General features: G+C 47.5%; 1 protein-coding gene across 1 annotated transcript in view; it reads right to left on the bottom strand.

Annotated features, from left to right (window-relative positions):
• znf469 (zinc finger protein 469) overlaps positions 1 to 22,085 on the bottom strand; it is a 228,301-nt gene that overhangs the window by 71,978 nt on the left and 134,238 nt on the right. The window contains 1 exon segment of the mRNA XM_086208037.1: positions 19,014 to 19,059. The gene's annotated coding sequence lies outside the window, so the exon portion shown is untranslated.

Below are 22,085 nucleotides of genomic sequence, written 5' to 3'. Positions count from 1 at the left end.
GTACTCCTCTGACCTGGGATCATCTCACTCTGACACTGATGAGCACCTGCTCTCTCATTCCTCACTGGAGAGAAGACTAACCACAGGCAGGTGCCTCCACAAACACAGGTACGAGGTTACATCATCATTCTGACTTCATCACGGCCTCCAGGAGAGCCACATACACACAGCAGCTCATACAGAGAATTAGGACTCATTCAAAAGGCTCTAAGCAACAAAGACATGGAGCAAACTCAAAGTCAAGAAAGACAAATGAGACCGACTGATGGATGAGTTCATGTCTCCCCTGATACGGAGAGGGAAGGTCACGAGAAATAGATGTTCAGAAGTATGAGGTGTGCGTGTGTGTTCCATGGGTGACTACAGCAGATAATGGCAGGAATCCAAGCCCAGCAGGGTTAAATTCTTTGCTGGTTCACTAAACTGAAAGGCAAATAGAAGGTGAAGGAGGGTTTTGTGGAAAAGTGCTTACAGTATGTTAGGAGGAAGAAGGGAGCAATTTGGAGGAAAAGGAAAAAGAGAAGATGAGCCAGAGAACTCCAGAGCTCTCCCATGGGTCTTAGTTTGCAGTAACACCTGCTCCAACTGTCAGTTGCTGCAGGAGACAGGCTGCAGGTCGATGCAGGCAGCGATCACGCCTGATCACACAGCATGCACACACCAAACTGTGGCCCCACCGCAGTCTGTGTGAGCAGCAAGAGTCGTCCCCGAGCAGCGGTGTGCACGTCCAACCAGGTGCAGCAATCAGAGGGAAGGATGCCTGGATCGACAGCTCCCAGTGCTGGCTCTTCTTAGAGGACGCCGGTGTGGGAAGGGCCCGAGCTGATCTTCTTACGGCGGGAAAGGACACAACAAGTCCAAGTCGAAGCAGCTTGAAGGTCCGGTGTGAAGGATGTAGCGCAGCCGCCTCACCCCTCCCTCAGGTATTCTACCGTGACTTGCAGTGTTGCTCAGATTCTGTAGTTTCAAACTTTCAGCCACACAAAATTCTTGTCCAGCTCCCACAATCACTTATACGACACAGGACTGGTGACCTGTCCAGAGTGGCCCGGCCTCTCCCCCAGTGACAGCAGGGTAGGCTCCAGTCCAGCACAGATGATGGACGGATGGATGGATGCAGTTTGCCTGTCTGACTATGACAGCTGACAATTCCAGCTCATTTTCACTGAGAGCAAGAGGACTTCCTTTTTGGGAGTAGATGTGAATCACAGGGCAAATGCAGGAATTTCTGTCCACTGCCACTAATTTCTGAGGAAAAAACGATTACTGAGAAAACATCTCAGGATATCGCTAACATGTTTAAAATGTTTCCAGACTTATCGGATGTTTCAAATGTGCCTATTAAAGAGATCTGCAAACTTTCAGTTGTGCCAGCACTGGATCCGAGAACTGCGAGAGGGTGCAGGTTTTCGGTCCATTTCTCTTTGAATGGTGGATTTTCAATGTCTGCTTTGCTTTTACTGGCCATCTCATAACATGGCATTTTAAACTGATTCACATCTACACAACTAGCTGCTGGCAAAACTAGCATACCTGTACTGTCAGCTCTGATTCAGACCTGCTGAATGACAAGACACTGAATGTTTTTTATGACCTGCATTCCACAAAGACCTGCCCAAGGCTGTGTCCATACAGCATATTTCCTTGAGGTGAGATTAAAAAAACAAAACACTGCATATCAGTTATGCTTCCATGACAACAATATCTAAGATAGAGGAGTATTACCCCGCTGCTTTTTTTATCTACTGGTTAGACATTGACCAGCTACCACAGCTGAACAGTGGTGAGGTCTCTCCTGTCAGCACTCGGGCGGATATTGGTAGATCATGGAGGATGCAGATGCATGTAAGATCTGATTGGGACAATTATACAGTTTCCGTACAAAAGCGACTGGGTGGAGACTGGCTCCAGGTGCCAAAGCTCTGTCCCAACTCCAGAGGTTCTCCTGGTCTTCTTCTCCTCCTGTGGCTTTGCTGTGTGTTTGTGTGTTTGAGTATGGCATGCACTTCCTGGTTTCTCCTCCACACCTGGAATTCATCAACTAATGACCTCTGCAATGTAAATACTCTGGCCTGACCTCCACTCTTTGCCAGATTGTTCATCTTATCCAAGAGGACACCCTGAACCTCTGGTTCACCCCATGGTCTCCATAGAAGACTGTCCTGCTCATCACCTTCACCTGCTCAGACTCATTCTCCTGAGACTGCATGTGCGTAACACCAGGCCTGTCTTCTACATCCTATCCAGAGAACAGACAAGTCAAGTCAAGTCAGGTCAGGTTTATTTGTGTGTCACCAAACCCCAACCAAAGTTCTGTCCTGACTCTGTCCAAGTAGAGCAGGTCCAGCACCTCCCTCCTTCAATGAACCTCCACCCAACAATTCTCCATCAGCAGCACATCCTGCAACAGCAGCCACCAGAACCTTCCTTTACCAGCAGGAAGGTGGAGCAGATCCAGGATCAGTGGGGACGGAGAGAGAGCAGGAGAGCAGGACAGAGACAAAGACAGAGAATGGAGGAAGACAGAGAGACAGAAGGAGAGAGAGGGACAGAGATAAAGAGGGAGAGAAAGGAGGAGAGACTGATGGACAGAGACAAAGACAGAGAATGGAGGAAGACAGAGGGACAGAAGGAGAGAGAGGGACAGAGATAAAGAGGGAGAGAAAGGAGGAGAGACTGATGGACAAGATTGATAGACAAGATTCAGTAGGAGACAATCAGCTCTGCAGAGCATCTGTGCATCTGTCAGTGTTGGCTTGTTCTCTAACATGTACTCTGACTGGCTGCTTGAGAAGTAGTGGCGATGATTTTCAGAAACTTTGGCCACTCTGAGAGGTGGCATGAAAAAAAAACAGAGCTACAAAGAAGATGTGGGGTGCACAAGCATTTTCTCCTGGTGGATGTGCTTTAACATCCATTCAATGTCAAATAAGACACCAGCAACTCTACCGTTGATTCTGAGAATGCTGGTGGAAGAACTAAAGAAGGTGGAACAGGATTGGACCAAACCAAGGCAGAGTAAACAGCATCACACAGGCAGGGGAGTGGTGCAACTCCAAATGTTGCCTGCAGTGGGGAAAGTGGCAATTTTTAAGTCATTGCATTGTGGCAATGTCTTGTAGATAATACTAAATTACATATATCAGAAGTATAATTTGCTCAGAGCCTGGAGAAAGCTGTGATTCGGTCCAGATCTAGACCGGAGTCCACACCGCTGCATTAGAAAGTTATAGAATAGGAGGTTATGCATGGTACTTGACGGACAACTCAACACCAATGACTGGATGAGTGAGTCAACTTCCATTTTTGTAATTCAAGAATGAGTAGAAAAAAGCTCAGTGGAATCAAGAGTAAACACAGAACCAGTGTCTCCAGCTCGCCGTGTACAGCAGTGTGGGACTTCATCTGATGTGGTGCCATCAAACAGGAAGATGAATTGTTTTGTTCTAAACAAGCTCACTACCCCAGAAAGAATAATGCCACATAAGGCACCTAAGGAGGACCACGAGCCATGCTGGCCAGGGGCACCAACGCCACTTTAACAACATTGTATTGAGGCTCAGGATTGATGGATGTTCCTCCTCAGGAGATATTTAGCTGAGGGAGCCTGATAACATCCATGTTGCCAATGGATCTCTGACAGGATTTAAACTGGATACCTTGGGTTCTTAGCAGCTCCACCCATCCATCAGCGCTAGTATCTGCGCGCTGTTACCTTTTCAGTAAGAAGGTAGTAGTTTACATAATTCATCGACGGAACCCCTGATCGCAAAGGCAGCTGCAGTGGCCTCCCTAGCATCTGACAGAGAGCAATCACAGTCTTTAAGTGGTCTTATCTCACCTTTGCTGCTTCAGTACAGCAATTCAGAGGTGCCTTCCTCCTCCCTCCCTGGTGTTCAGGCCCTGGCACCCTGCCTTGCCTCTGCTGCCGGTTATGTCCCTGTAGGTGGCGGCCTCCATGCCTCCACTTCCTTTAATCAGCTGGATCTGAATCCAGCCCCACGCTGGGCTTATGAACATGGGCGTGCATCAAAGCCCGTCAACGTGGCTCTGGAGACTGCCATAGGTATTCCTGTACGTCACGTTGGCTTCATTCTCCACAGCGCCAACAAGACGTTCATACTGCTGAAGTGCAAGAGTCCATTATGCTGTTGTTCATGTAACAAAATCTGAGCACCACAGCAAAGATGGTGACATTGTGATTGTTACTAAGAGGCGGCACAGCTGTGCTTCGGGGTCATTCAGACAACTGCTCAGTGATGGCAGATTAAACTGAAAGTTTCATGTCTAATGTCTTTAGATTGACATAAGGACGGTACTTTAAAAAACCCTGCCTCTCAGTGTAATGAGAGCAAACACAGGCCTCATTACTTCAATGAGGCTGCTGTGTTGACACTGGCGCAGTTAAACCAGACTGACCTTTTACTGGAATGCAACGTGACATCATCTGGCATGCTGGTCTGTTGTCCAGTCAAATATGTGTCAGAACATATTCCAAGTAGGCTACGTTGTAATGTGAATGACATACATTATACTGTATCTGCTGTTTTCCTTGCAATAGTTGTCAAGGAGGGTAAAGTAAGTGTTGCTATGATAACTTTAATTGCTGTGTCATTGCTAATAATTATGAATTCATTCATGAGTAAAACCAGCCATCCTAGACCACCTGCTTAACGGATTCCCTGACACACAGTCCCCTAACTATGCTGGAGTTGGTTTCATTAGCCGGTACCTTTATTTAGTCTGAAATATGAATATTTATGCAACTTTATTCATGATTTTCACTCGACAGTTATTCTAAAAGAACTCTCCAAACTGCATAGAACAGAGGCGCTTTATCTAAGCTGAGTCTTACAGTGCATCCATCCTGTGTTTTTAAAGCCAAGTCAATTCTATATGTACGGCGCCAAATCCCAACCAAAGTTCTCTCCTGACTCTGTCCAAGCAGAGCAGGTCCAGCACCTCCCTCCTTCAAAGAAGAAGGGACAGAGACAAAGACAGATAATGGAGGAAGATCCTCTAGATTCTTTACATGTCTTCTCTTTCACACTCATTTTAAAAAAATTTCAATAAGTTGCTCCTCTTTAATCTACATGCAGAATTCTGTTATAACAAAATAGTTTTGCGGGGTTTCAGTATTTTCTGTCCTCAGTATGTGGACGCTTTGCTATTAGGGCCTTCAGCGATCTTTGAGATGCTTCTATAACTCAGTTACATCGAATTGAACCCAGAGGATATAATTAGGAAATGGATGGATAGATGATGGATGGATGGAGGAATGAATGGATGGATGGACGGACAGATGGATAGATAATTGGGAAAGACATACAACTGTCCAGAAGGTCTGATGATGGACGGTGTGTGTCAGAGGGAGACTCGAGGTCTGATCATTCTCAAATGGAAGAAGTCTGACACCACACCAGTCAAAGATGCAGCAGCCAAAAAAGAGAATCAGGGACAAAAGGTTTACCTGCTTACAGGTATCAGACACCCATGACCCTGTGAATGAGACACTGAGTTCCTCTGTGGAGGTTGAGAGCAACCTACACTATAACAGTCGACACTATAACTGTGACCAGTGTAACAACCAGACATGAGCCATTCCTCATTTTAAAGACTCATACTGGGAATCCTGGGTTAAAAAAAAAAAAACTTTTTCAGAGATTCAGGCAATGAGCTAAAATCATGCTGCCAACAAAACACAGCAGTGGCTTTGGGAAAACTCTGGGAACATCCTGGAGTGGCCGAGCCAGAGTCCAGACCAGAATCCAATAGATCAACTCTGAAGAGATCTGACAATGGCAGCGCACTGACAATCCCCATCCAACCTGAGCAGGAACGACTCGGCCAAGAAGACTGGAAGAAACCTCCAAAAGAAAGGTGTGTCATGGGATCATCCCTGCAAAGACTTGAAGCTGCCATTGCTGCCAAGAAAGGGAACCGTCTGAATAATTTTATTCTCAATACATTGACAAAACCCTGAAAAACACTATTTTGCTTTGTTATTGTGAAGTAGTAAGGAAAAGACACTTGAATCCATTTGCCCTGATGAGCCTGAAACTGAAAATGGGGAGAACTCAAAGGGGTCTGAAAACCTCCCATCAATACAAAGTTGTTGTCACTCTGACCTCCTGTCAATCAGCAGGCTGTGGACATGACATAGTGGGCGTAGAGTTGACATAGTCTGCTCTGACTGGACTGTTGTGTTCTGAAGCAGATGCAGTTCAGTTTTTTTTCTTGATGACGAAATCAACACGCCTATGCTTCTGGTGTGGCAGGTGTCTGAGCAATTAGATCCAGGCTGTCCTGTTTGTCCCATGACGTCACAGGGCAGCAGGAGAGCCAATGATACCAAATCAGGACAAATTGTTCATTCAGGCAATTCACAGTTTCTTTAAAACCATTAAATGCACAACAGCATGAAAGTACAAATTAACTACAGCACAAACAACCCCCAAGTGTGACTTAGTGTCACGATCCCTGTCTCGTGCTTCCTGTTTTATTTTGTAGTCATGTCCTGTCTTCCTGACCTCCCCCCTGTGATTGCACCACCTGTGTCTTGTTTCCCCTCTTGTATTTAACCTGTGTGTTTTCCTTGGTTATGTGGTTGGGTCATTGTTGTTGTCATTGACGCTGTCGTTGTCGTTTGCTGTCGTTGTCGTCATCGCTTGTTGTCCCCTGTTGTCCCCTCATTGTCGAGTCAAGCCTCCAGCCTCTCACCACGTCTCCAGCCTCTCGCCACGTCTCCAGCCTCACGCCACGTCTCCAGCCTTCGCCCTCATGCCCCATCTACAGTCGTCAGGTCTCAAGTCTATAGTCGTCAGGTCTCAAGTTTCCCCGTCTCTCAATAAACCTCTTTTGTGCACCGCCCTACACTGTCTGCAATTGGGTCTCCATCATTCCCTCACCATCCTCAACCCCCAAATCCTGACAGAATGACCCAACCAGAAAAGACCCAGCGGACTAACTCCCCTCCACGCATGACGACTCTCTTAGAATACTTCGCCTACAAGACCAGATTGACTCTGGATAGAGAGTCATAAAGGGAGGAGGACTTCATGGGCACCCGGCTGGCCTTCGGGGGTCCTCTCTCGGTGCAGCGAGACCGCAGGTTGGCTCGGCCCCCATCCGGGAGGCCCAGGAGCTCCCAGCCTGAGTTGAAGGATAGGGCTGGCCACCCTTGTGCTCCTGGGCTGCCAGGTCCAGCCCTCATCCCAAGTCCAGCAGCTGCAACACCTTCCCCGCCGCCAAGGGACCTGGCAGGTGCCACTCCTGTCCCAGTGCCGCCAAGGGTCCTGGCTGGCACAACTCTGGACTTCACGGGCACCCGGCTGGCCTTCGGGGGTCCTCGCTCGGTGCAGCGAGCCTGCAGGTCAGCTCGGCCCCCATCCAGGAGGCCCAGGAGCTCCCGGCCTGAGCTAAAGGAGAAGGCTGGCCATCCTCGTGCTCCTAGGCAGCCAGATCCAGCCCTCATCCCAAGCCCAGCAGCTGCTACACCTTCTCCGCCGCCAAGGGTCCTGGCGGGCGTCAATCCTGTTCCGGCGCCAAGGGTCTTGGCTGGCACAACTCTTGCTCCGCCGCCGAGGGTCCTGGCGGGCGCCACTCCTGTCCCGGCGCCGGGGGTTCTGGCGGGCACTATCCCTATCCCAGCGGCTGCCACACCATCTCCACCGCCATGGGTCCTGGTGGGCATCACTCCTGTTCTTGCTCCGAGGGTCCGAGCGGACGCCTCTCCTGTTTCCGCTTTGAGTGGACGCCTCTCCTGTTCTCGCTCCAAGGGTCCAGGCGGACGCCTCTCTTGCTCCTGCCGCTCTTCACGGCACCTTGGGCCTCCCCCCGGGTGCTCAGTGCCTCCTGGTGCGGCCCTCTGACTCTCCGTGGTCTGGGCGGCCTCCCAGCCGGCCCCCTGACTCTCTGTGGTCTCTGCGGCCCCCTGGCCACCCCCCCTGACACTGTATTGTGGTTCTGCCCACAGGTGTGGTGAGTGAGTGGGTTTGTTTGTTTCACTGGTGTTTTCTTGCCCTGTCCCGCCTCCTGGCCACCCTCCACCCACCCTGGTGTTGTTCTTTTTGGTTTTTGGCCTGTCTGGGAGCCAGCCCTTGGGGGGGGGGGGGGTACTGTCACGATCCCTGTCTCGTGCTTCCTGTTTTATTTTGTAGTCATGTCCTGTCTTCCTGACCTCCCCCCTGTGATGACTTCATGTGTCTCACCTGGGTGATTGCACCACCTGTGTCTTGTTTCCCCTCTTGGATTTATCCTATGTGTTTTCCTCGGTTACGTGGTTGGGTCATTGTTGTTGTCGCTGTCATTGACGCTGTTGTCATTTGCTGTCGTTGTCGTCGTTGCTTGTTGTCTCCTCATTGTCGAGTCAAGCCTCCAGCCTCTCGCCACGTCTCCAGCCTTCGCCCTCATTCCCCGTCTACAGTCGTCAGGTCTCAAGTTCCCCCGTCTCAAGTTTCCCCGCCTCTCAATAAACCTCTTTTGTGCACCGTCCTACACTGTCTGCAATTGGGTCTCCATCATTCCCTCACCATCCTCAACCCCCAAATCCTTGACACTTAGGCCCTTAATAAGGCAGCGAGCTACCAGTGACACACATGCAGCCCATCACTACAACCTCATCATTAAGTAGCACAGCTGATGATTGTAAAAGTTGATCAAAATGGACAGGCCAGCTCACCAGTACAGTAGTTTTTTTCCCTGCCAAATCTGATATGAATAATCTGTTTCCTCCCATTTTATTAATATTAACTACAAATGATCAAAATAATAGAAATTGGATTTGGATGGAATATAAAGTAATCCTGCCCCTGCACTGATACAGGGCCCCTTCCAGTATAACGAGAAGGATCTTGTTTGTGAACAACCTGCCACTCTGCAGTGGTACTACAGAGTACCACAGAAGAGCACAACCTGTACAAAACAAAATATACCAGTACAGCTACAGCATTGTTTCAAATATTTTTGGTTGCATAAATTCCTTAAAAAATGTTTATGCAACCAAGCCATGAAACTTTGTGTCCACAAAGCAGGTCCAAAACAAAGATTTGAAGACTTCTGAGAAGTCAAGACAAGTAACCAGCATAGTTTCCTCAGGCACCTCTGGACCACTCGCTGTCTATTTATCTGCCCCCCACTGCATTGTGGGGGTTTGTCGGACAGGATGGGGATGAGACAGGATAGGATGAGGAGGATGTACAACCTAAATATGGCTCATGCAGCCGAGGCCACAGGGAGACAGAGAAGGGACCACAGACCTCGGCAGTGTACAATTATCCAAAACATGAGAGTGAAGCCAAGCTCCTCTCGCTGAGACTCACGACAAGAGCATAACAGAGTACAGCCAACACAATATTTTACTGTCCTTTACCCCCCTGGATCACATGCTGAGATGTGTGTAAATATGTACACACAAATATAAAACAGGCACACATGTGTCTGGGTGCTCAAAGAAGGCACCCAAAGGCACCAGTCAGGAGACGAAGTAAGGAGCCTTTACAAGACACAAATACCAAGTACAAGCGTTGGGCTCAGGCAAACTTGAGCTCCCAAAGATGTGTTTTTCCATTCTGGATTACATCTTTGTGCTTCCAAAATGCAGATAGAGCCAGCCACATACGTTTAGCTTGAAGCTAAAAGCACCCCATCGCAACTAACTACAGCACAGAAACATGCAAAACTGTTCAAAAACGTCAGTTTATGACTCTCCAGGAAGTCCTTCGCCATAAACCATGTCTGCTTTGCATGTCTTTGTATGCTCAGTAGTCCACAAACACTTTGATTTGAGATAAAACAAACTAAAAGCGACCGCTCTGGTTCTAGGTTCTTCATGGTTGCACCGAGTGTGGCCAGCTAGCACTTTGAACTGAACCAGCTTGCTCACATTCCTCCACACTTGGTCACAGGAAAGTGCTGTACTTTGTTTTTTGTGTTTGTGGACTACTGAACAAACAGCTAAGAGAAGGAGATGTGGGTGATGGCGGACGATGACCTGGAGAATTTATAAACGGATGTTGATACTTGTGCCTTTGTTTGTAGCTATGGGACGCCATTAGCTTCAAGCTAAATATATGTAGCTGTCTCTCTTAGCATTCTGGAATCACAAAGTAGTGACACAGCAGTAAAAAACATCTTCTGGAATTCAACACACCTATTGGTGAGTACTTGATGGCAAAAAATATATTTTGGGTGAAGTAGATCACTTTTAGTGAATAGTTAACTCAGAATAATACAATGCGGAAACATCTAAGCTCGCACTTACCTCAGTATGTGGCATATGGTACAGATACAAGAGCTCTGCTCAACAGATGGAGTTCCTACCTGGACCTGGAGCACAGGGCTACTGCAGCACTACCTGTGCAAGCCAACCATTTGGGTACTTTATTATCTGCATATACAGCAAATGACATCAGAAGAGTCCCATTCCTCATCAGACCTGTTGTAGATCCAGGCTGGAGTACAAGGACCCTGAGCCTGTTGAGGAGGCTCAGTAAAGGAGAGAGATCAAAGGCCTGCTGGTATGCGCTGGTGTGTATGCCGGCTGGACCAATGAACATGTTACAGATGAGCAGAGTTGCCAGAGAACCATCTGGGGTTATATAATGTTCCAGAGTTCAAGACACAATAGTGCCAACATGCAGAGAATACAGAAATGACAGAGCCGGTTGTTTGTGTGAAGCTCATCCTTCAGTTCAAATTGGACTTTAAGTGTTCGTGGTACATCTTCACTGCTAACGATGATTTACCCATAATGAAGACTCTTGGAGAAAATGAGGGAGGAAATAACTGATGATTTCTGTGAACTTGCTGAATAATGAAAAACACGCTGTTGTCATTATATCAAAGCCGTCTCTCCATATGGAGAATATCAGGCTGGAGCATGATCTCAACATCAGAGTGGCGCACTTGAATGTGAGAAAGCGAGAGGACCCATTTGATCAGTGCATCTCTATGCCAAGGCTTCACGAAGTGAACAAAATAAAGCCTCAGTTTCATTCTCATGGTATGAATCAGTGGGTCTGTTCAAGTGTGAAACTGGGCAGCAGCAAGATCGCCAAGAAGCGGAGAGATGAAAGACCCTTCAGGGTTTCACTGCTGCCCCTCAGACGGACAGCTGAACCCTGAGGACCCCTTGACACTGAGCAACAGACCCCCTAACATCTGGCTTTGGTCTGCAATGGGGAAGGGTACAATTTACATTCATTCCCTGGCCAGTTGAAACTGCAGCTGATAGCCCCGGCAGTGATGTAGGGTAACGCCCAGGTAGGCAGGCTCATTTCAGCCACCTCTGACATGTTGCCTTCCCACAAACTCATAATCACACCTGTCACCTACCTAGCTGGTGCTGGTGAAGCAAAACACCCCAGCTACAACCTATTCTTGTACCATGTACGCCGTGGCAGTAATGCTAATGATTTGCTAACTAGCCGCCAGTTACTGTGCAGTGGTGCTGGAGAAGTTAAAGCCCTGAAAACATTTACAGACAAGCTGACAAGGAGCACCAACGCAAGGATCCGGTCCTCTGTGTGCACTTGGCTGCACTGTGACACATCTCTGTCCCAGGGACTCAGACACTTGATTGCGATCTCTAGGATGTGGGTCCACTCCTCTCTGCTGGAATCGCCTATTGGCCGGTGCACGCCGATCCTGTTGCACATTCCTCTAGTCGGCGTGATGGCACGCTAGATCTGAGGCGGCGTGTGATAAAACTTTTTTTATTATGACACATTTGTGAACAACATTTGAGTCTTTCACTCAAGCTCATGGGAAATGAAGAGGGAAACATTTCACAGTTGCAGCTCCTCACCGGGATCCCTTCAGTTTGACCTTCTGGCTCTGACTGAATAACTAAAATGACTGTATCAACAGTCACTGTGTTGGACAGACGTTACTGGTTCCTAGAAAAGCTGCACCAGTTATTCTCCTCCAGCACCTCCAGCAAGTTAACTTTGATGGATTGTGGAGTGAATTTAGGCAGCGGACCCATCACGTTGACCACTGATATTCCTTTGTGTCTAATTAGCGATGTTAGCTTGCTAAAATGCTTCACCAGTTCTTTCTGTCTTGTAGGTTACTGTTAAACAATTCCTGTCTTCACAGTGGTTGAGGCTCACACATGATGTGCACCTTTTGTTCTGACTTGTGTATCTTTTTTGTTGGAGGTGTGAACAGACCAATGAGCGAGTGAGAATTACTCTGCTAATGTGAGTTGTGTGCCTTTCTGCCTTGAAGCCATATGGAGTGACCAGGAGCACGGCTGCGTTTCAGGAGGATACCTCAACAAGCCCCAGCTTGGTGCTGAGGGTGTGTCGTTTCAGCAGGTGAGTGACAGTAAACACAAGGATGGGAGTGTGAGCCAGAGGTTATGAAGGTCATTGTAAGTGATATTATAAGTGTTTCCAGAAGCAGGAACAATGTTTTTTAAGTCAAATATAATAAGCAGGCAAAAATCTCAGACCATAAATGTGACTCAAAAAAAGGTCAACCCAATCAAAATGAAAAGGATAAACCCTAAAGCTGTATCCTTAAGTATGGTATTTTTCAAGAAGTTACAAGAAAAACTGTGCAAGGCAATTTTATTTGTAGAGCCTGTTTTCACAAACAGTTTGCCTCAAAGGGCTTCACATGGCATCATAACAACATCCTCGGCCCTCAGAGCCTCACATCGACTGAGGAGAAACTCCATAGAAAACCTTTAACAGGGAAAAATGGGAGAAACCTCAGGGTGAGGAGGGGAGGAGGATCCCTCACCAGGAGGGACAGACGTGCAGGAGACGTTGGTACAGACAAGAAAACAGTTTATAACACAGAATGGAGGAAACATGGAAATGTTAATAACAGTTGAAGAAGGAAGCTTCTGGAAGGGGAGGCAGGGAGAGCAAGCCAGCTTGATGGGGGACTGGATGGTAGACTGGTTCATGGGAGGGGAGGCAGGGAGAGCAAGCCAGCTTGATGGGGGACTGGATGGTGGACTGGTTCATGGAAGGGGAGGCAGGGAGAGCAAGCCAGCTTGATGGGGGACTGGATGGCAGTCTGGTTCATGGAAGGGGAGCGCAGGGAGAGCAAGCCAGCTTGATGGGGGACTGGATGGTAGACTGGTTCATGGGAGGGGAGGCAGGGAGAGCAAGCCAGCTTGATGGGGGACTGGATGATAGACTGGTTCATGGGAGGGGAGGCAGGGAGAGCAAGCCAGCTTGATGGGAGACTGGATGATAGACTGGTTCATGGAAGGGGAGGCAGGGAGAGCAAGCCAGCTTGATGGGGGACTGGATGGTAGACTGGTTCATGGAAGGGGAGGCAGGGAGAGCGAGCCAGCTTGATGGGGGACTGGATGGTAGACTGGTTCATGGAAGGGGAGGCAGGGAGAGCGAGCCAGCTTGATGGGGGACTGGATGGTAGACTGGTTCATGGGAGGGGAGGCAGGGAGAGCAAGCCAGCTTGATGGGGGACTGGATGGTAGACTGGTTCATGGGAGGGGAGGCAGGGAGAGCAAGCCAGCTTGATGGGGGACTGGATGGTAGACTGGTTCATGGGAGGGGAGGCAGGGAGAGCAAGCCAGCTTGATGGGGGACTGGATGGTAGACTGGTTCATGGAAGGGGAGGCAGGGAGAGCAAGCCAGCTTGATGGGGGACTGGATGGTAGACTGGTTCATGGGAGGGGAGGCAGGGAGAGCGAGCCAGCTTGATGGGGGACTGGATGGTAGACTGGTTCATGGGAGGGGAGGCAGGGAGAGCGAGCCAGCTTGATGGGGGACTGGATGGTAGACTGGTTCATGGGAGGGGAGGCAGGGAGAGCGAGCCAGCTTGATGGGGGACTGGATGGCAGACTGGTTCATGGAAGGGGAGGCAGGGAGAGCAAGCCAGCTTGATGGGGGACTGGATGGCAGACTGGTTCATGGGAGGGGAGGCAGGGAGAGCAAGCCAGCTTGATGGGGGACTGGATGGCAGACTGGTTCATGGGAGGGGAGGCAGGGAGAGAAAGCCAGCTTGATGGGGGACTGGATGATAGACTGGTTCATGGGAGGGGAGGCAGGGAGAGCAAGCCAGCTTGATGGGGGACTGGATGGCAGACTGGTTCATGGGAGGGGAGCGCAGGCCGGTGTAACAGTAGGGAATAAGGGGGGGGGGGGCGATGCAGGCGGCGGTTGGGGCTTAGTCCCGCATCTGAGCTTGTAGTCGTCAATATTGTTTCCCTGAAAAAAGTGCTTCAAAATCAAAGTTAATTATTCAAATCCGTGGTACTATTGATTCTCTGAATCTGAATCTCTGCTCTAAACAACAATGATCTTCTGTGCTCAGTAAATATGAGGAGGAGAGGAGGAAGGTGGGCTGCTGTGTGTCAGGGGCGTCTATGTCAGAGCTGCAGGGCTTTATCTGGCTCAGGCTCCCCGACCGTCACCCTAATATCTGAACACAATCACAGAACCCTGGCCAGTCTTGTGTAGTAACTGGGAGTCCAGTGCTGCCTTCATCCAGCAGTCAGCTCTGTGCTGGGTTACTCACTGTGGTCCTCCTGCAGTTCATAAAATCAAAGCGACATAAAGACTGTAATTTTGAGACATATAATTGACCTGTTTAAGTTTAAAGGTTAACCCTTGGTGTAAACCTATGCATGAGTTAACTTTCTCGCTCTGAGTAATGCAGTGGAAGTATTTAGAACATTGTTGGGGTTATGGTTAGGTTGAGATGAGGGCAGAGCCGAAGGGGTCATCTCCAGGGTACACACTCCTCAATCAGCCAGCAACAGTGCTGCAGACACGGCTGGGCCTCCTCCACGGAGCAGCTGTTGTCCCCTAAACCGCAGGGCTAAAGTCATGCCAACACATGGCTGAATAATAACTTCAAAAGCTCCATTTAAAGAATTAAAATCACTGAATTCACTGTAACATTTGAGATTATTGAAGTACATATTACTAAAAATCATAAGCTCAAATCTCGTGGTGATCAGCAATCTGTTTCCTGCCTGAATGGGACTCGCGGACGCTGCTTGCTTGATAAATAGTCACGGTGCCTGAACTGGGCTGAGACGCCCTCAGGGCAGCAGATAGCCAGAACCTACAGATGCATGGTAAAAGATTCAGCAAACACAACGTGTGTGTCACATTGAAGACACTCAGAAAACAGGTGCTTTGAAGGAGGGCTACGTCTCTGTTTCATGTGTTCAGCTGTCAGTTGTGAGGGAGACACCGCGCTTGCAGCGTTGGGCCACTAGAAGATGAAATATCAACAGCTGTTTGGGTTTTTAAAAGGAGAGACAATTGTTGAAAGTAAGAAAGACACACTAGAAGAATATGAACAAGGTTGTCCTAAAACTCTAAGAGGCTGTAAATGGTCTTAAACTAGAGGTAGAAAATCCTACATGTGTGTTATGATGACATCGCCACTTGCAGCCATCTCGGTGCCATCGGCCCGAAAAAGGAAAGTGTTTTCGTATGCGCTGCACAGCGTAATCTGGGTCAGAGATCCACACCCCTCTTACACTAATAAACCACTTGTCTATCAGTAAAAAGCAACAGAGTCAAGCATCAGCCGGCATGTTGGGTCATGAAAGTAGGTCCTGCCCCTCAGGTCTGCACGCTTCGTGACCCCCAGAATCTCTCTCGCCTGTCAATCACCCACCGCGCTCTCAAAGACAGCAGGTTATGGAACAGGAGGAACAAACACAGTTTCAAACTGGGCTCTCACTAATCCTCGTCTGAGGTGTTGCCCGACCGTTCACGCTGACATGCTCAACAGACGAGTCTCCTCTGGATGGTAAATAAGGAGCACTCAAGTGCTGTTACATGCGTCAAAATCAGGGATTAGCAAGTTAGCTTCACTGGTGCCACTCGCTCGCTCACCACCACTGCTACCATGTATCGGACAGACTGACATCACCTGTGTGGTTCCGGGGGATTTGTGATGCCACATTATTATAGACTGTACAATGAAGGTAATACTAAAATAATGGGTCTTTCCCCAAAAACATCTTCATTTTTGATTTCATGCTAAAAGTGAACACTGTTTAATATCATCTGCCAGCAACCTTCACATTCTGCTGCACATTGCAAATAAACGATATTCATTCTGACTGTAAAGTCACATAATTGCACTTCTTGCCAGTTGCACTGAAAAGGGTGATCACATGTGCTCAGTTGCTGTGAAGCTAGCATGATCCATGCAAAGGCATCGCCGCTGCGTCTGCTAGCAGGACATCTCCCAAACGGCTGGACGGATTTAGAGCAATATCACGGTCGATCCTGGATCCTGAAGACCCTCCTGGAGGTCACTGGCAGGTTACCCGGCAGCTTTAGCTGCTTCAGCGTAGCGAATGTTTCTGTCTTCTGCGCCTCAAAGTGTCCTGCATTTTTTAGCCAAATCTGTTTTTACAGGGTTGAGCTACAGACTCAAATGGCTGAAAAGAAATAAGCACCTGTGTGCTCGTGCCAAGACCAAGACAGAAGTTTTTATAGGGAACAGAAAAGTTATACTTTTACATTCACATCTGCACTTTGACGAGTCCGAATATTAACTGATTCATAATTCAATCATTAGGACAAATATTCCAGTCCACGAACCCTCAAATCCAGACAACTTTATCAGCTGACACCAATTACGTGATTTCTTCTGGCTCTTCACTTTGCTTTCTGTCTTTCCTCCCCTTCTTCCTGTTTTTCTACTAAAACATTTTTCCATAGGTCACCATTTCCTCCCTGACTCACTCACATCGCTGTCTGTCTCACACTTATCCTCTGGGACAATTCAAAAGCTCATCATTCCAAGACCCCTGGTCTCATTCCTTGAATCTCACTTATTTCTTCCCAGCAAGCCTACCTTCGGAGCCACATTCTCCGCTCAGCGCAGGCTACTACACGGTGATCTATGTCCCATGCCGCGCTCATGGATTCTTGTGTTTGATCTACCTTTTCTTTGAAGTAACTACTTTTTCCAGGTCAGACGCACTGATGCCTTCCCACTGATGTAGACCTTGAGGATTTGTGCACCATAGCTGCCACCGGAGCCGTTTCTCCCGAGAGTGTACCTGCATGAGACGCTCCCTCGAGAGTTCTCTGCATGTGTCCGGTGCAAACATGCATGTGAAAGACGTGAACTTGCTTTTGTGTGTGTTTGCATGCGTAATAGTTTGCATGAACAGAAAGGTTCTCATGACTTTGGGTGATGTGTTTCTCTTAATCTAATCTCAAAGTGAGCTGAGTGATGAGGGAGGCTCAGACACGCCATCACTCTCACCAGGAGACCAGGCCTTCCAAAGAAACTGCTTCACAGCTTACGTCCCCTCCCCCGCCACGCCACCTGAAATGCATCCATTACATGTCCTCCCTAGGCCTGTCTGCTCAATCCTGGCAATAATCCCAAGATATCATTATTATTATTATTATTATTATGATAGAATAATCATTCTGTCGACTATTCAACCTAGCCTCAAAATATGAGTATCCCCCCACAATTCCTCAGACAGACATGAATAGGAAGATAAATAAGCTCAGCAGGTGTGGGAGTCAGTTTTTGTAAAATGTATACAATCAGATAAAAAGGTTTTTTTCAATCATGAAATGAAAGGGAGCAATTTACAGATAATGATAATGAGGTAATGGGAGATAAATGGACCAAACTGTGTGCAGAGAAGCTGTCAAAGATCGAGGACCTCAGACGAGGATTCATGAGATCCAGCTGAGGGAAAAACGGGGAAAATTCCTGGCTGAAACCTTCGGCACCTCCCACAACACAAATTAGCATCTCAAAAAAGCAAACACTGTAACTTGGCTGTGCATAAAGCAGTTAAATGACCCTGGAGACCTAATAGCCTGGGCGGAGTAATACATCGGATGGATCTGGTGAGGGAAGGAAAGGACCTCACATTAGGGACAGAGCAGGGCTTCACCCCAGGGAGAGCAAGGGAACCAGGCTCTAAGTGTCCTTACTGCCTCTGACGTTCTGGAACCTCTTTTTGTGGCTTGAAAACCTCATGTCTTTGGCCTCAAGTCACTCTCTATTTATGCAAGAAAATAAAGAAGAGAACGCTGCCCCTCCTAAATCTGTAAACTGCAATTAAGCTAAATTCCAAGTTTATTTCCAAATGCCGTCCTTGCTCCAGACCATGTGAGAGACTTCAGTCCTAAAATTATCACACTTTTGGTCAGGAGGCCAAAACAAATCCAGCACTCGGACTGTCTTCTCACAGGCCACAGGATCACAAAGATGCTGTGGCTCAGGCTATCGTAACAACCATTTGGACGGCCATGAGTGAGAAATGTAGCATTTGCAAAAATCTTTTAAGCATCTAGTCAGTGACAAAATGCCGTAATGTGCCTGCGCTTGGCGGGGCTGGCAGAGGGATCCGGCGAGCTCACAGACTTCCTGGCTGTTAGTTACGCTGCTGCTGCCTGTGAGAAGACAAGATGAAAGATAAAAAGGATGGATGAAGTGAACTGCAGCGACCTTGCGACATCCCTCCGTCATGAGGTGGCGAGTGTACGGTCACTAAGGGTCTGGAGAGTCAGAAGCCCCTGCAGTCAGACGGCTTCAGCGTCACATTGTTGTAACTGGTTTATCTTAGAGCCTCTGACCAATGGCCTGACTCCTGGTGGCAAACACCAAGCAGCCCACGCACCCCAGCACATCTCTCCCTCTCTCGCCCTCGTCATGTGTTTACACGTCAGTGGACTAAGTGACAGGGCTGTAATCGGAAGTCCACAACCGTGTCATTTGGAAGACTGCTGTCTTTTCCTGGGAGCGCGGTGGTCAGCAGAGAAAAACAAAATTTACATCTCACAGGGAGGGGCGAGGCATCAACCATGCATTATCCCCTATTGGCTGTGGTCAGGGATGGGCGTTAACGAGTGGGAGAGGTAGACAAAAAGATGCAGACCACTGTTTTTTTAACCCGCAGGAGACAGTTTTATATCAAAAAAGGAGGAATCTCATGACAAGGACATGTGTCACTGCTCTGTAGTTGACACCATCATGTAAGTAGTTAGGAGGATTAGAACGGGGGGGGGGGGTGCTGCTCTTACCACTGATGTCATCATACGCCAGACTTCACATGGAAGAAAATGACACCTAGAATCAGAAGGAGAGAGAGAGAGAGAGAGAGAGGGAGAGAATTATGGTAATTAGCATTCATAAAATGTCAATCTAAGGCCTTTGAAAAAAACACACTATTTCTTAGGTTGTTATATGAATTCTGGTTTTCCTTTGTGATTGATATAGCATCTTTACACTTGCAATTGAAAATAAATAACAACCAGCACCCAATTAAAGCTGCCTAAGTAGCTCTTTAATTACAGTTGTATCTATTTCTTACAGAGTGTTCATTCTATAACTCTAAGAGGTTGACCACACCACATGCCTTCTTTCACCTCCCTGGAGTGAAATACAGTTGATTTCTCACTGTGTTTGTCTAAATCCTAGCAACCTAAATACAGGGCTGCTATATATAGAGGCCTGGATGAAAATGGCCTTTCACCTATTTGCTGCTAGTGAATAGCAGAGAAACAAACACAGATATCACATTTTTGTGTTCTTATGTTTGTTTTCCACAGTAAAACCCGAGTCAAACAAGATAGTACAAGAAACCCGCCAGAAGTTAAAATACACAGCTGAACTGAACATTTAAAACAAAGTCTCCAGAATTGTCTTTCACACTCTTTTGTGCTGGATGGATGGATGATGGATGATGGATGGATGGATGATTGATGGATGATGGATGGATGATGGATGGATGGATGATGGATGATGGATGATGGATGAATGGATGGATGATGGATGGATGGATGAATGGATGGATGATGGATGGATGGATGATGGATGGATGGATGATGGATGGATGATGGATGATGGATGGATGGATGATTGATGGATGATGGATGGATGATGGATGGATGGATGATGGATGATGGATGATGGATGAATGGATGGATGATGGATGGATGGATGAATGGATGGATGATGGATGGATGGATGATGGATGGATGGATGATGGATGGATGATGGATGGATGGATGATGGATGGATGATGGATGATGGATGGATGATGATGGATGGATGGATGATGGATGGATGATGGATGAATGGATGGATGATGGATGATGGATGGATGATGATGGATGGATGGATGATGGATGGATGATGGATGGATGGATGATGGATGGATGATGATGGATGGATGGATGATGGATGGATGATGGATGATGGATGGATGATGATGGATGGATGGATGATGGATGATGGATGGATGATGGATGGATGATGGATGGATGGTGGATGGATGGATGATGGATGGATGATGGATGGATGATGGATGGATGCAGTGACTCTTTTCTCTGCTGTGTGCAGACGGGGTCCTGCAGGGTTCACCAGGAGGATTCAAGACTGTTAGACCACTTTTGGAATGGAGTTTCAGACCTGTTTCACAGCCATGTTGGCAAAAAAGGCTACAGGAAACTACTGTATTGGTTCCAAGTTGAATTACTCTGATACGCATTGCCAAGCAGTATTAATACCAGCAATTACTGTAGTGTTTGCTGTGCGGCCTGAATGTTTCTGTTTCATATGTGAACAACAACACTGTTCTTATCCTTTGTACGTTGAAGACCGATCAAAATCATAATTAAGATAAGAGAGCTTTTGAATATTAAGTTGAAATCATTTTAAACCAAAAACCCTGATCAATAAATACTGGTGTCACACAAAAGTACTATTACTACTATTATGGGGTTTGTTATGCTCTCTCTCACAAACGCTCAGTATTCAGGTATTCGGCGCTCTCAGCATGGAATCTGTCACAAAATGTCTGGAAACTCAAGGAAGTGGTGTCATTAAAAGTTTTGAAACCTTAAATGAAAGAGTCAGACATAATTCTGTAGCATGTGGATGTTTTAGCTTGACTTTGGCATTTATTTAGCATTTGGCTCTTCCAAATGTCCCCTCATGTGATTTGTGCTTGTGGATTGTTTTTTGTCCCTCTGTCTCTGTTTGTCTGCAGCTCTGTGTGTGTGCTGCTGGCTGTCTTCGCCAGATCGTCTCACTCAATGGGACCAACCTGATTACATTTTTTTAAAATTAAAACACAAACCTTTAAGTACCTTTGGAAATGGTAGAAGCTATAAAAATAATCATGTAAGTTACAGCGCACGTGTTGGTGTTTACATCAGCCGGTTTTACCAGCACTGTGTCTGTGTGGGCTGGTGTGGGAAATTGTGCGAGTGCTGTACGTGAACATGCTATGATATGCATACATGTTGTGGATGGAAGCCTGATGAGCAGAGAGCATGAGATGGCCCAGCAGCACCAGCCCTTGTTTTCAGATGAACACGCCAGACAGACATACTTAATCTCACGCAGGTTCAGGTTCAAAGCTTCAGCAGCGCACATGTGGCCTCAACGTGAACAGAATTACAGAGAATGAAAGAAAAGACCAAAAGAAGTCAGCGGAGCAGAGTGAGTAATGCATTGGTGTGTTGAGTCTGCACATTTTAAAGACTGCTTATTTTCACCAGCCGCGCGAACGTATGGACATGCAGTGATATAATACACACTTCTGAGCAGCTGTGAGTGACTTCAGCAGCTTTAGTCACTGATTCCTGACTCACCCCCCTGGCCACCATGATCAAGTGACTCACACTAATCTCGTTCCCTGGAGACCCACAGAGGAACCAATCATGCACCAACATATACACACACAAACATCTCCATCCACTATCAGCAACATGAATTAAACGTGGAAGTGAAACACAGGAGCGGCGTCATTCACTCTGCAAGACACTAAAGTTCTCACCCGAAAGACCTGCTGATGATGCCAGTGGTGGAGATGAATCATCCTTCATTTATCATGATTTGGACTCTGGATGAACCCTGCTGGGCTCATTAAAGCGACATCGTCTACTTTGTCTCTGCAATTTGTTGGGAAGTGGTAGAGAAACTGCAGTAGAGGTCTGGCTCCTGGCTGATGCTGTTGCTTCTGATAAGAACCCTGGTGAAGCGTGTTGGCAAGCTTCATGTGAGGAGTGTGAGGTGGTCAAGAATGACACTGACGTATGAGTGCACAGTGCCGTCGCGTGCTACCACGGCGCCGTCGCGTGCTACCA

The sequence above is a fragment of the Aulostomus chinensis genome, chromosome 7, assembly GCF_037954235.1.
Source record: "Aulostomus chinensis isolate RoL2024-O1b breed Wild chromosome 7, RoL_Achi_v1.0, whole genome shotgun sequence".
Lineage (NCBI taxonomy): Eukaryota > Metazoa > Chordata > Actinopteri > Syngnathiformes > Aulostomidae > Aulostomus > Aulostomus chinensis.
Note: the sequence above shows the minus strand (reverse complement) of the source record. Positions and strands in the feature narration are given on the sequence as shown.